This window comes from Choloepus didactylus, chromosome 4 (assembly GCF_015220235.1).
Source record: "Choloepus didactylus isolate mChoDid1 chromosome 4, mChoDid1.pri, whole genome shotgun sequence".
NCBI lineage: Eukaryota > Metazoa > Chordata > Mammalia > Pilosa > Megalonychidae > Choloepus > Choloepus didactylus.
In genome coordinates this window covers 106207088-106223213 of record NC_051310.1, presented here as the reverse complement: position 1 = coordinate 106223213, position 16126 = coordinate 106207088, and the positions used below count along the sequence as shown (strand labels likewise).

Genomic DNA, 16126 nt, shown 5'->3' with positions numbered 1-16126 from the left:
GAATACTGAATCTCTGTATAACTTTCTCTTTTTTAGTTGCTAGGGTATTAGAATAGCTAGAAGGAAAGAACTGAAATGGTGGAACCCATAGCATCCTTTGGAATTTGTTCTATAGCTACTTGTTAAATTGTAATTTGAAAGCTATCACCTTTTTGTATATATATTTCACAATAAGGAAATAACTGAAATTATGGTACTGTAATTCATAACAACTTTGGAAATTTCTTGTGTGTGTATATATATATATACACACACAACTACTTGCTAATCATACTTTCAAATATTTATATATATGTATATATACTTCACAATAAGGAAATAAGTGAAACTGTGGAACTGTAACCCATAATATTCTTTAAAGTCTGTTCTCTAACAACTTGTTAAATTGCACTTGGAAAGTTATCACTTCTATGTATATATGTTATATTCTACAATTTAAAAAAAAAAAGCTTTTGAGTATTTTATTCCTTTTTTGTTCTCTCCAACTGAGAGGGTAGATAAGCCTCTTAAAGGCAAAATCTGTCTGCTATTTACTGATAACATAACTTTGGACAAGCTACTCCATGTCTCTGAGCCTTAGTTTCTTTATATTCAAATAATAATAATAATAATAATAATAATAATAATAATAAGGATGCCCGCTACCAGTAATATGTCCAAGTATTTAGAGCAAAACTACCACTGAAATTTTAAAAACTAAATAAAATAGAAAATATCTATTCTTAGAAGCATAAAAAGCTGACAAGTTAGTAAAGAATTATAAGGCCAAAAAATAAGAGAAGGCAGGAACCAATTAGAGGTAAGCAAAGCACCAAAGACATATTAGACCCTGACCAAAACTAAACTTGGGCTTTGGTTCCACAGTCTCATAAAAATAGATGCCAATGTTAAAAAAGCTAAAAAAGAGTTCGGACTTCAATTAGAGACATGAATGAAGCAGACCTAGTTAGGACTAGGGCAAATTGGGCCAAAGGGTAAAGGACAATACAGACCGTGTTTTAAAACTTCAACTTCCATGTGAGACCAAGGGAAGAGATGTTTATTTGGTGCAAGATCTATATTTCCTAAACAATTTAACTCATACAGTTTGTTCAAACACCATAAATACATGGAACTTTGAATAGGAAGTGAGACCTGGTAGGTTTGTACAGGTTAGTGTGAAAAAGTGACACATCCCAAAATAATTTGGGCAGAGAATTAAAATATATATGTGGAGCCCCCTGAAGAGCCAGGGGGGAGGAGGAATGTGGAAGTGTTGGACTTCCTCACCTGGATTGTTGCTGATGTTCTCACAAACACTGGGGACTGACGGCTTGATATGCTGAGCCCTCTGTCTTGGGGCTTGCCTGTATGAAGCTCATTACTGCAAAGGAGAAGCTAAACCTGCCTGTAATTGTACCTAAGAGTCTCCCCCTGAGTGCCTCTTTGTTGCACAGATGTGGCCCTCTCTCTAACTAAGCCACCTTGGCAGGTGATCTCACTGCCCTACCCAATACATGGGACCTGACTCCCAAGGGTGTAAATCTCCCTGGCAACACAGGATATGACTCTCAGGGATCAATCTGGACCCGGCAGCAAGGGATTGAGAACATTTTCTTGATCAAAAGGGGGATGCGAAATGAAATAAAGTAAAGCTTCAGTGGCTGAGAGATTTCAAATGGAGTCGAGAGGTCACTCTGGTGGACATTTTTACACACTATATAGATAACACTTTTTAGGTTTTAATGTACTGGAATAGCTAGAAGTAAATACCTGAAACTATCAAACTCCAACCCAGTAGCCTTGATGCCTGAAGACAATTGTTACAACAATGTAGATTACAAGGGGTGACAGTGTGATTATGAAAACCTTGTGGATCGCACTCCCTTCATCCAGTGTATGGATGGACGGGTAGAAAAATGGGGACAAAAACTAAATGAAAAATAGGGTTCGATGGGGGGATGATTTGGGTGTTCTTTTTCACTTTTTTATATTCTTATTCTGTTTCTTTCCGGTGTAAGGAAAATGTTCAAAAATAGACTGGGGTGATGAATGCAACTATATGATGGTACTGTGAACAGTTGATTGTACACCATGCATGCTGTACGGTATGTGAATATATCTCAGTAAAACTGAATTTAAAAAAAATCAATGCTGCAGGGGCTTACCCTTATGAAGCTTGTTACTGCAAAAGAGAGGCTAAACCTACTTGTAATTGTGCCTAAGAGTCACCCCTAGAGAACCTCTTTTGTTAGTCAGATGTGGCCTCTCTCTCTGAGCCAATACTGCAGGTAAATTCACTGCCCTGCCCACTACATGGGATATGACTTCCAGGGGTGTAAATCTCCCTGGCAACGTGGGATATGACTCCTGGGGATGAGCCTGGACCCAGCATCACAGGACCGAGAAAGCCTTCTGGACCAAAAGAGGGAAGAGAAATGAAACAAAGTTTCATAGGCTGAGAGATTTCAAATGGAGTCGAGAGGTCATTCTGGAGGTTATTCTTATACATTAAATCGATATCCCCTTTGTAGTTTTTAGTGTATTGGAATAGCAAGAAGGAAATTCCTGAAAGTGCTAAACTGCAACGCAGTATCCTCGATTCTTTGAAGATGACTGTATAACTGTATCGTTTACACAGTGTGACCGGGTGACTGTGAAAACCTTGTGGCTCACATTCCTTCTATCTAGTGTATGGACAGATGAGTATAAAAATGGGGACAAAAATCAAATGAATAATAGGATGGGGTGGGGGAATGGGATGTTTGGGTGTTCTTTTTTACTTTAATTTTAATTTTGGAGTAATGAAAATATGCAAACATTGATTGTGGTGATTAATGCACAACTATATGATGGTATTGTGAACAATTAATCGTACACTTTGGATGATTATATGGTATGTGAATATATCTCAATTAAAAATGGAAAAAAAAATAATGCTGGCACAACTGGGTATCCATTTAAAGGAAAAAATGAAATTGGACCCCTACCTCACACTATCAATAAAAATCTATTCCTTTCAGATAAAAGACCAAATTTGTGAAATGCACAACTAAAAAACTCTTAGAAGATAAGATAGAACATCATCATCTTTACTTCCAGCTAGGAAAGAATTTCTTTAACAAGATTCAAAATGCATTAAGCAAAGTTCATAAATTCAACTACATTAAAACTGAGAAATTCTGTTTTATCAACAGGCACCATAAAGAGTGAAATGACAAGCCAAAGACACAAGATATATGTAGCAGGTATAACTGACAAAGGACCAGTTATGTAGCAGGTATAACTGACAAAGGACCAGTATCCTAAATAAATACAGAATTTCTAAAAATCAATAAGAAAAAGATCACTTAACAGAGAAATTGGGAAACAACATGGACACTTTACAAAAAGAAACTCAAAAACCACTTTAAAAAGACACTCAACTATGAGATACCATCACACCTTCAGACTAGAAAAATTAAAATATGACAATACCAACTGTTGAAAAGAATGTAGAACAATCGGAACTCTTATACATCGTGTTGGTGGAAGGTAACTCAATTTCAAACAATAAATCTGAAAAACATTTAGCCATTATCTTTTAAAGTCAAATATGTCCAGATCTAACAACCCAGCAATTCCACTCCTGGTTATTCTAGAAAAACATTTGCACAAATGCAAAAAAGAGACAGGTAAAAGAGTACTCACCACAGCATTGCTTGTATGATAAATAGCAAGAAATTGAGATCCACCCAAAGGTCCTTCAAACAAGAACTGATAAACTGTAGTATAACATACAGTGGAATACTTGACCAAAATGAAAGCTAATGAACTACAGCTAAACACAGCAACCTGGATTAATCTCATAAACATAACACTGAACTAAAGTTTTAAAATCACATAAGAATACATGCAGTTTTACTCCATTCAAAAACAAGTAAACTAAACCATATTAAGGATGTATACATAGGTGTTAAAATTATGAAGCAAACCAAAAAAACGACAGTCATAAAGGTCAGGATAATGGTTACCTCCAAAAAGGGGGATACATTGACAAGAACAAGAGGAGGAATCTGGAATGGCAAGGAGAGACTCCTGGTGTGTCAGCCTGGGCGATGACAGCACAAGTATTCACTTCCTATTTGTCTTTTAAACTGTTTATGTTTTATCCTATATGTAGGATGTGCCTCAATAAAAAGGAAAAGTAACAACCGCATGATTGTTATGGTAATTTAATACAATAAGGCAAAATATATAAGTCCAGTACCTAGTGCGCATCAAGGAAAAAAAATACCCCAATTTTTTTTATGCTCCACAGGGCCTAACAGAGCAAGCTGCTTATGGTAGATGGTCAAATATTTTGTTCAATAAATGAAACAATGTCCTTTCAATCACTGGAGTTAAAAGATAAGATGCTTAAGAACCAAATAATTACGTTACCTAACTTCCCATCTCCACTTCCACAAGCCCCAAGCTGATATTCCTCGTATCCTAACATTTACTATTCCCACTCACTTTAATATCTTCTTGATCTCTTATTCTTTAGTCCCATAGTATTCATCTTATCTGCCTTAACTAGACTATAAACAGCTATCCACTGAACACTTGGAACACTGCAATCTGAGAGATCTGGGGCAAAAAAGAGGAAGAAATGTTAAAGGTGAGTGGAACAAAAAAAAAAGGGGGGGGGGGCTAGTCAATTAGAGGAAACCAGAAAAAATCGGTGAGGATAGAACTTGAGAACTCCCAAGACATAAGGTTTTTAGTTGGAAAGCTTCAAGGAGTAAGGAAGCATAAGGAGACAAAGTAAGTAAATCACCTATTGTCCCTTCTGACACAGACACCATAAAACAATTAAAGCAGATTAACCTTGAGTCATCACTATAAGCCTAATAAAAATTTAGGGGTGAGAGAATGTAACTATTTCCCAAAATATATCTACCTCTCCTGAAATCTCTCAAGAGGCAACACCATCCTCTCTAAAGCAAATGAACTTCTCAATTACTTCAGAAAGAAATTTTATTTTTTAGTTAATTTATTCCATAAGTACTACTTATGCATAGTTCAAAAGAATAAACATAAATATCCATCAGAACAGGACTCCCTGAATAAAGCTGTGGAATACCCACATAATACAATATTATGCAGCTACAAAAAAGAACAGAAAAGATCTGTACATATTCATTATGGAATGCTCTCCAAAATATACTAAGTGGGGAAAAAAAAAAGAGGTGCAGAACTGTATAAATATTGTGTTATCTTTGCTGTATGAAAAGAAAATACACATACATACCTTATTTCTGAAAGAAAAAAAAATACTGGAATATAGACCAGAAACTTACAAAAGTGGTTACCTAGAGAGGAAGAGAATGTAACAGAATTTCTTTTATTTCTCCTGAGAGGGCTTAGAATCAATGGCAGTCCTATAAGAAGGAGCATAGTTAATACCCAGAAATTGGTTTCTAAATACCATTCCTCAGTATAAGGAGATAGAGGTCATTAAAGAAATGCTGATGCTAAGTCTAGAGCAGGAAAAGTCCACGGTGAGCCAAGATCTTGTGCCCGCAAGTAAGGAATCGCTCAAAGACTAATCAGTTGACGTAAAATGAATTCAGGGGTCTTCCTGAAGACCTTGCTTGGGAAAATTTGAGCATCAAAAGAAAAATATCTGCAACTGATTGTAATACACCAAATAAAAATCTACGAAACAGACTATAAAAAGAAAAAGAAAAAATTCATTTGCCATCATTTGAGACAACTATTACACCAGCTCCTCACTCTGAAAATGTTATTAACAGGGAAAGAACTAAGCATTTATTCTGCCTTTTTAGCAGGAAGTGTAGTTTATTCCCAGCTGATGAAGGTTACAAAGCTCTTGTTAACTGAATGACAGCTAATTAATGTAAAATAATTACCGAATTAGAAAAAAAAATCGTCATTTTGCAGCCCTCAATTAAATAACTGATTTACCTAAAGAGCCACAAAGGATGCTAAAAAAATTAGGTAAAGAATATAGGGGAATGAAATATTTGTATGATGCCAAATTATCACCCACACATTATTGTACTTAATGATTACAGAAGGAAAAAAATGTACCTTTACAATGAGAGATACAGCAAACACCACCTTAAATCTGATCAAACCTAGATCATTAACAGTGGGACACCTGACACTGCATGCTTCCCATAGAAAGCAACATGAAATACAGCACAACCTATGAGGTATTCTTGACAAAAATTTTTAAAATGAATCTAATCAAGCCTTTAAAACATAACTTCCAGGATACAGGAAACACGGGGAACAGAGGAACAAGTTAAACAATAGCACAAGGAAACAATTAGATAACTCTAGAAAACAGTCCATTCTACTAGATCTTGTCTCTTCAAAACTTCAATATCACAGGGAAGGTGGCTGCAGGTTCCAGATTAAAAAGAATAAAAAGAGATAATCAAATGCAATGCAAGAATCTTAACTGAATCCTGGTTTAAAAAAATAATTTTAGGGGACCATTGGGGAAATTCAAATATAGAGTGAATATTAAATGTCATTAGGGAATTGTTATTTTACTTAGGTGTTGTAATGATACTGTGGGGATATGGAGATTATTTTTATAAGAGACAGGTGCTGAAATATTTTGAGGTAAATTTGTCATATTTACAACTTACTTTCAAAAGGTTCAGCAAAAATATATATGCATACGTATACATACAGACAGCAATAAAGCAAATATGGCATAATGTTAACTTTCAAATATATGTAGCAGGTATATTAGTGTTCTTATATTCTTTTAACTTTTCTATATTTTCTAAGTTTTTTTAAATAATAAAAAGTAGAGGTGGAGGGAAATGGTAGCAGGAGAACTAAAAGAAGGTAGAGCTACAAAAGCAGATAAGGAAAAAATATGATCTAAAAATCATTTATAAACACATGCCTACAAATCTTCTAAAGAACGTTCTCCATTTAAAAAAAAAAAAAAAATCCAGAGATTACTCAGCCCACTATCATCTGATCAATAAAAAGTAAACAAATTTCAAACGAATACTTAAACACTACAGACAGCAATAGTACTGTCAATGATTTAAGGAATGTTTGTCATCGGCAAACAGAACACATTTTGTTATAATACTTCACAGTGAATCAGAGTACATCAAGAGAGTACTTCTTCGAAATTTTTTATTGAAAAATATGAGAAATATGATCACACTTGGAAGAAGAGCTAGCAGCAACAAACTTTGATTAACCATTTATTCTGAAAGCCACCCAATGAAAGACTTTAAATTCTTGACATTACAATTGAACATAACAAGAAAGAGGAAGAAAAAAGACTTGTTGAGTATCTGCTATGTGCTTGGAGCTTTACATAAATTATTTAACCCTAATGATAATCCTGTGAGATAAATTTTATCCCCATTTGAGAAATAAATATTCTGAAGCTCAGAAATGTTCAGTGACCTGCCCATAAACGAAAGCTCATAAGGTTCCATGAGGCTGGAACTTGAATACAGATCTGTTGGTTTGAAAGTCCACATTCTTTTCACTTAGTTGGACTTAATGTATTTATGATTAATAGAAAAGCCCACTTAAGAAAAGAGTATGTTTAAAATACCTTAATATTCAAAGAGCTACATAATATTAAAGTGTAAAAAGAAAAATTTTGTGAAAGAGAAGTACATCTAAAATTATTGCTAGTTGTGAAAAAAAAGCCAATTCTTGGTAAACCTGCTATCTATGACATAGGACAAGTCCTCTTCTCATTGTATATGTTTAATTATACTGCAGTTGTCCCTTGGGTGACCCCACTGCCAAAATATTCTAACACAATTCACATTTAAAACCTATAAGTAATCCATAACATTCTTTGAAATTTGATAACTACTTGTTAAATCATGCTTTGAAAGTTGTCACTGTTCTGTATACCTGTTAAATTTTCCAATAATAAATGTATTGAAACAAAATAAAAAAATAAAACCTAAAGGCCAAATAGTATTCGGCCTTTACATGTTTACTATACCCTATTCTCTGCATGTTCACCACTCAAAATTAATATGCTTTTTTCAGCAACTACATTTTGATGCTTTTTTTGATGCTTTTCTACCACTTTAAAATCATGGCATTAAACTTATAAACAAGAAATCCTATCTAAATACAAGCATCCCCACAACTGAAATAAAAATTAGAAAACTTTCATATTATTTGTTTCTTCATTAGGGAAGTTGTAGGCTTCCAGAAAATCATGCATTAAATAGATTCTCATATATTGCCCTCACACACACTGGTTTTCCTATTTTAACACTGGTATTAATGTGGTAGCTTTGTTACAACTGACGAAATTATTATACGATTAACTATAGTCCACAGTTTACATTAGAGTTCACTGCTTGTGCTGTACGGTCCCGTTTCTTAAATGTTTATTCTAGTAACAAATATGCAACCTAACATTTCCCCTTTTAAACACATTCAATTATATAATTCAGTGGTGTTAACTACATTCACAATGTTGTGCCACCATCACCACCATCCACTGCCAAAAGTTTTCCATCACTGTAAACAGAAACTCCGTACCAATTAAACATTAACACCCCATCCCCTACCCACTGTATTCCAGCTTCTGACTCTAAAAATCTGCTTATTCTAATTATTTCATATCAATGAGATCATACAATATTTGTCCTTTTGTATCCGGCTTATTTCACTCAAAATGATGTCTTCAAGGTTCATTCCATGTTGTTGCATGTATCTGAACTTCATTCCTTTTTACAGCAGAAGAATATTCCATTGTATGTATATACCACATTTTGTTGATCCATTCATCAACTGATGGGCATTTGGGTTGCTTGCATCTTTTGCCAACTGTGAATAATGCCACTATGGACACCAATGTGCAAATATCTGTTCAAGTCCCTGCCTTCAATTCTTTTGGGTATATACCTAGTAGTGAGATTCCTGGGTCATACAGTAATTCACTTAACTTTCTGAGGAACTGCCAAACTGTTTTCCACGGCAGTTGCACCATTTTCCCCACCAACAATAAACGAGTGTTCCTATTTCTCCACATCCTCTCCAACACTCATTATTTTGTTGTTTTTTTTTTTTTTAATAGCAGCCATCCTAATAGGTGTGAATGGTATCTCACTGTGGTTTTGATCTCCATTTCCCTAATGGCTAATGATGTTGAACATCTTTTCACGTACATATTGGCCATTTGTACATCTTCTTTGGAGAAATATCTATTCAAGTCTTTTGCGTATTTTATAATTAGGTTGTTTGCCTTTTTGTTGCTGAATTATAGGATTTCTTTATATATTATGGATACAAAACCCTAACCATACATGTGGTTTCCAAATACTTTCTCTCATCCTATAGGTTGTCTTTTTACTTTCATGATAAAGTCCTTTGATGAAGTCCCATTTATCTATTTTTGTTGTTGCTGCTCATGCTTTGGGTGTAAAGTCTAAGAAACCATTGCCTAACACAAGCTCCTGAAGATACTCCCTATTTTCCTCTAGGAGTTTTATAGTTTGGCTCTTAAAATTAGGATATCTATTCTTCTTGTATGTCTAAAAACACATGCAAAATACGTAGAAATGTCTTCACCTTAAAGAGTTTTCCCATTCAAAATTAAATATTCTGGATTGGATTAGTGACTAGAAGAGGGTATGAAGTGGCATGTGGATTTCTAATAATATTTTGTTACATGATGTGGGTGCTGGTTACAATCGTGTGTTCTCTTGGTGAAAATTCATTGAACTCTGCAATGTTCATATATTTTATAATTTAATTAAAATTTTACATTAAAAAAATCCTCATTCTAAAAACCTGTCTCATTACAGAGCACTGATATCATGCCTGTCACCAAAGAAGCTATAGTCTAGTGGAGAAATTAGGCAAATAATTAGGGAATTTCATTAGAGAGCTATGATAGAAGTAAGCACTACATGTTTACAGGAGCACACAGATGTGGCACCTAACAATCTGCAAGGGGTAAAAGAAAGTTTTCCGAAGAAGATGTAATTGAACTGAGTCCTGACAGTCAGACAGCAGTTGGCCAAACAAAGAAAGGGGAGAGGGGAAGCCACCAAAAGGGAATAGCAAGTGTTTGTAAAAATAAAACATAAATATACACAATCATCTATCTTTAAAAAAGAAAAGGGCAGGGGTTAAGAAGAGCAAGTGCAAAGATAAGACAGAAAGCACCTTTTATGAAAGGAAGCCTAAATTCAATAAGAGTAGGTCAAAAAAAATTAGTAAAATAGTCAGATCATGAAGAATTTCATATACCTATCTTGCTACAGAGTTTAAACTTTATCATGAAAACAATGAGAACCATTTTTCACTAAAAAAGGACAGAATTCAATTTGTATTTGAACTAAACATACACATATCAATTATAGTGCCTGCCATGCCCAGAACTCCTTTTGTGGGAAATCAGCCTGCACACTGCTCATGCTTTTCATCATTATGATCCTGCCCCACACCCATATGTATTTATATACACACCACCAACCTTAAATAGCCAGGAGTGGCTAAAAGACCCAGTACACAAGCTTGCTGCTGCCCATGAGAAAAAAAAACTGAGCCAGAGAGATTGTTTCTTGGGAATTCAAAACAGAAAATTCTAGGGCGAAGGAAGAAGTTAGCAACAGGAGCTGAAGCCAAAAAGATAGCAGGCACAAGACAAGATGCTGGCGCAAGAGTGACCGAGTTGTTTTAAGGAGGCAGAAACTAGAAATAAATGGAAGCTATAAAATAGAGGGAGAAAAAATTAGATTAGAAAGAGTAAGTCAGAAAGAAATAGAATAGCTAAAACAAGTTAACCATAGAGTACTAGAGTGCAGTCCATCTTCTCCTGCTTCCAGCTTTGTTTATTAAGCTCATGTTTTTGAGACCAAGTTGTTTAGCTTTTCCTGGGTTCCCTTGTGTAGGTTTCCTTTCAATAAGCACTCCATTACTTAAGGTAACTTGAGTCTCTTCCCTGCAATTTAAAGAGTCTAACTAAAGAGCATTTTAACACTCACTCTGACAACACGGCAGAGAATAAAACAGGGGTGAGTGGCAAAACAAGAAGTAGAAGAGAGAAGGCAAGATGACCACTAAAAAAACATTACAGAAGCTCAACAGATATTTTGGATTAAAATAAGGTTTAAAAAATAGCAAAAATAGCAATAAACAATGCATTTGAAATATCATAAGGGAGAATGCAGTACTTTGTGACCAACTGGATATGGGGAGTAAAGTATATAGGAGTCAAGAATAATTTTCAGTTCCTGAAGGCTTCATGAAGATTGAGTGATACCATTCACCAAGAGAGAAAATTAGGAGGGAGGAAAAAAAATGTGTTGCAGTTTCTGTTTTTTAGGGGAAGAAAGGCAAAGAGAGTGAGAGAAGAGTTTTTTATTTTTGTGTGTGTTTCGAACCTGTGAAATGTGGATCCAAGAGGAGTTGTCCATTAGGCAGTGATTTACAAGGATCTGGAGCAGAGGTGAGAGCTCTAAAAAGCAGCACTAGACTTAGAAATCAGTATATTCAGTTGATGTTGTAATTTTAAAACACATCTGAAAATTCTTTACTCTCCTCCCATCAAGAGGTGACGTCTCATTGCTCTACCTTGAACATGAACTGGCCTTATTTACTTACTTCCAACTAATAAAACAGGGCAAGAAATGACTTCTCAGGTTAACTCACAAACAGCTTCCACCTGGTGCTCTCTCTTGGATCACTCGTCTTTGGAGTGCTATGCCACCCTGTAAGAAATCTGGCTACTGTGAGGCCACCATGCTGGAGAGACAATATAGAGAGAAAATGATGCCTCCAGAAGCTTCAGATGTAGTTTTCCCTCCCCCCACTGCCCCCATTTTAATCTTCCCAGCCTAGGTGCCAAACATGTGAGTAAAGAAGCCTTCATTATAACTTCAAATGCCACCACCTCAAGCAAGAACTGCCCAGCTGAGCCCTAACCAAACTGGTAAACCATAAAAATGGTGAGCAAAATAAATGGTTGTTTTAAGTTTTTTGACCACTAAAAAAACGCTACATTTCGGAGTAATTTATTATGCAGCAATAGATAACTGGAAAAGCAGATGAAACCACAGGTGTAGATAAGATCACCCAAGAGTAGTACCAAATGTGAAGAAAAGCAAACTAAGAATAACCCTTAAGGAACACTAAAATTTAAGGATCAAAGAAAGAAAAAGACAGAAAGAAAAACCAGTAGTGCACTATTCTACTCCTCCAAGGGAGCAGAGTTCTAAAGAGGGTATGGTCAGTAGTCAAGTTAAATGAGGTCTAAACAGTGCCTACTGGAGTTATCAGTAATTTTGCTGAGAATGCAGTTTTGGTGGAATAATAAGGAAAGAAGTCAGGTTACAAAAGAACAGGGAGTAAATAGAACTTGAAGTTAATGCACTCTCAAAATGTAGCTATGAAGAAACAGAGTACCAGGACAACACTTACAAAGAGGATCAAAAACCGATTTTCTAAAACATGGAACAGCTCCCAACATGCTTACATGCTAAGGAGAAAAGCCCAACACAGGGGTAGAGTGCAATACAAAGCCAAGAAAATGAATAACTGATTGAACATCATCATGATTGGACACTGTCAGTGAGAACAAGGAAAGGGGGATGCATCTGCCACTGAGATGGAAGGAATGAAGACAAGGATACAAAAAAAGCCAAGAGGGTGAAGAAATCTAGGCATATATCTCTGTTCAGGGAATAAATTTCTTCACTTACGAATTCTGTCTAATAAGGAAGACACTAATGATGTTCTAAAAAGTGAGATTTTAACAAATGGTATTAACGGAGATCCAAACAATTACACAACTGATTTGATGACAATTAGCCAAATCCTCTAACCTTGCTTGCCTTTGTTTTCTCTCCTTAAAAACAGAAATAAAAGTACTAGCCTACCTTTAAGAAGTAGTCTGAGATTTTTCTGCACAAAGCTCCTTAGAAAACCAAGTTTTACAGCTATTAGATAATTATTGTAAGATAATATTTATTTCAAATTAAGTTAATATAACTAAAATTCATGCATACTAAAAAACTTAATATTCTTGACAAACCAAATTTTCAAACCTCCTGCACTTCTCTGCAAACAGTAAAGACTGAACTAATGTCTACATAGTATAATCCAAATGATTAGGAAAGATGAGTTTTACATTACCATTCTCAACTGAGGTTTTATTTTTTTTAATCTAAATTTATGCCACTTTCTCATGAACTATATACCACTAATAATAGCTAAGGAAAAAACTGTCATATACTAGTCAGTGAATTTCACTACTGGTCTTTAAATTCTAACCAGATTTATTTTAAAAAAAAATTAATCATATAGTTTACTAGCTTAGATATTCAACTCAGCCAGTACTTTAAATGTTGTGTCTCTGTCCATCCTTTTCTGTTCTTGTCTCCACCCTTTTGCCTCTAAAATTTATTAGTGCCAACTCACAAAATGATACTGAGCTTCAGCTACAAATTCAACTGCCAAGTGGCCACCTACATCTGAAAGAACCATCGTCACGCAAACTCAGTATGTTACAAACCAAACCCCATCTATCCCTCTTCCATTACAAAATAAAAATAAAAATCCCACTACTCCCTCACGTGGGTCCACACCTCAGCCAAAGGCACAAACTAGAAACTTAAGTCTTATCCTCTATGCACCCTTTCTCTAACCATAAATTCAATCAAATTACCAAGTCCATCAATTTCCATTATCCAAGTCCAGACCCACCATCATCATTTGCCTGGATTACCCTCCAGGTATTGCTGTCTATAGCCTTATTCTATCTTTCAATCCTCCACCCTCATTGCAGCCAAAGTGACCTTTCAAAAATGCAAATCTGATCATTGCAGTTCCTTACTTAAAACCCTTCTGATCTATAAATGCTATATTCATCATCAAAGCTAATCATACCACATAAACTCAGGGTCTATGAGAAATATATTCTAGTTATATACTTTTTGGTAGATTCAACACAGAATCATCAGGAAAAATTTTCAAATCTCGAAAATTATTTAAACATACATATAACTGCAAATACATTTAAAGAAAAGCACACAGCATTGTTTGTAAAAACAAAAGACTGAAAATAATCTCAAGTCCACCAAAATGGAATATTGTACTATCCAGCCATTAAATAAGGCAACTTCCATATGTACTGTTACTGAATGATCTCTAAGATCTATTACTCTTAAGTAACAATAAAAAATAATAAAGAAGCTGTAAAACAGTGAATAGTGTAAAACCATTTGTGTGGTGCATGTGTGGATTTAAAAATATACATATTTAGGCTTGAACATGCTGGAAGTATCAGAAAACATACAAAAGAAGCTGGAAAAAGTGGTTACCTATAAAGAGGGAAACCGTGTGGCTGGAGAATAAAGGAGGAAAAACTTTTCACTATACATTTTTTGGAAACTTTTTACTTTTATACCATGTCTAGTTAACACCTATAAATAAAATAATGTGACTGACTTTCACTCTTCCCAACCCTTCCCACTCACACACAAAATAAAAATTTAAAAGTACCACACTCTATACTTCATCTTCATCCCTCTTCAAGGAAAATGTTTAAATATGCTAACCTTAAAATTATACAGATTATTTGAAGTAACATTACATTTCCTTTCTGATAGATCCATATTTTAGACTATTGAAAGGGCTGTTGATAATGGAATCAATGGACATGGCACGATTCTTATACTTGCTCTTGGAGAAGCAAGAGCAGCACCAGGCAGTGGAAATTTACTATTAAATTGACATTAAAATCTTTAGGGATTAAGGAAAATTACAAATCCTATTTTTCCAGCAATTCCAAAAAACAGCAACAAAAGGGTCCTTGATACCCTTCAAAAACAGTACAAAAGATCTGTAAAAACCTACAAGGTAGTGACGTAAATGATACCACATGAAGACAGGGTTACATCAATTAGTATAATGACTTAATCCTTACAAAGGACCCTAAAATGTCAGACCCGGACTACCTCACACTTTGTACAGAAGAGACAAAATGAGGAGCAGTCTGTATGACCTTGTAATGGCACATACATACCCTGCCCTGTAATTCCATACCCTTCCCTTTTCCTCCTCCTCTTCAGTAGCTAGCCCAAACACTCCAAGTATGGGTCTCAGTCGGTCCCCTTAAACTCCACTGGGGGAATATACTAGGCCAAGCAAATCGCCCTTCCAAATTCCCTGGCAAAGTCCTCTCAACCAAAGAAAGGATCACGACTGGAGAGAATAACAAGGTCTGCCTGAAGAGAGAAAGTCTGAGGTGGGTGCAATTGGGGTAAGGGAGAGCCCGACGTCTGTGATGGTGTCTAAAGAAGAGACGCGGACACTAGATCTACAGAGAGGAAAAAGCATCATGAAACAGACTATCTGAAAGCCATGATGGATTGGGGAAGAGCTCGGCGGTGAGCGAGCTGGGAGGGGGATCTGCTGGGAGGGGTTGGGGCGGGGATGGGGGGGGTGGGAGGGCAGCGACGGATCTGCCTTCCAGGGGCGCCGTGACTGGATCTCTGGGGAACTGTGGTCGGGTCAGCTCATGGGAGGATGTAACAGAGTCTAGAGACTCCACTAAGGGTCCTAAGAAAGTCTGAGGGGGTTCTAGTGAGGTCGGTTGGGGATAGGGGGAGCGTGACAAAATCGCCAGGGAAGCTGGAGGACCAGCATGATGTTTGGCCAATGGAAGATATGACGGGTGAGGTCTACTGGGGACTGGAGACCGTGATCGGGTGTCTGGGAGACTCGGGGCAGACCCGCTCGCGGGGCGTCTCCGCTGGGGCGAGGCGGGACGGACTGCAGGGGCCAAGGAGGGAGACCGGGACGTGGGCCGGGCCAGGCGGCAGGGCCGCTCGGCGGCTTGGGCGGATCTTACCTCGGGCTCCGCCGCTGTGGCCACCACAAGCCCCCTCCTCTTCAACGAAAGCCACCTCCCACTCTCGGCCCCAGGGTCAGGCTAGAGGAGACAGCAGAAGCCGAGGACACCGAGAGGGTTGGACGGTTCCAGGAGAGTGGGCCCGGCTGCCTCAGGGTCCGGGCAAGCAGCCGCCGCGCATCCCCCGCCCTGTCAGAGAGGCTCCGCCCGCCTAGGCAGACACATCCCCCGCCGCACCCCGCCCAGAGAGCACGCGTTGGACCGCCACCTCAACCGCTGTTG

At 36.8% G+C, this 16126-nt stretch overlaps 1 protein-coding gene across 1 annotated transcript in view; it reads right to left on the bottom strand.

Annotated features, from left to right (window-relative positions):
• MYO9A (myosin IXA) overlaps nt 1-16067 on the bottom strand; it is a 434300-nt gene extending 418233 nt beyond the window's left edge. The window contains exon 1 of the mRNA XM_037833522.1: nt 15845-16067. The gene's annotated coding sequence lies outside the window, so the exon portion shown is untranslated. The remainder of the gene's footprint in view (nt 1-15844) is intronic.
• Between the last annotated feature and the right edge of the window lie 59 nt (nt 16068-16126).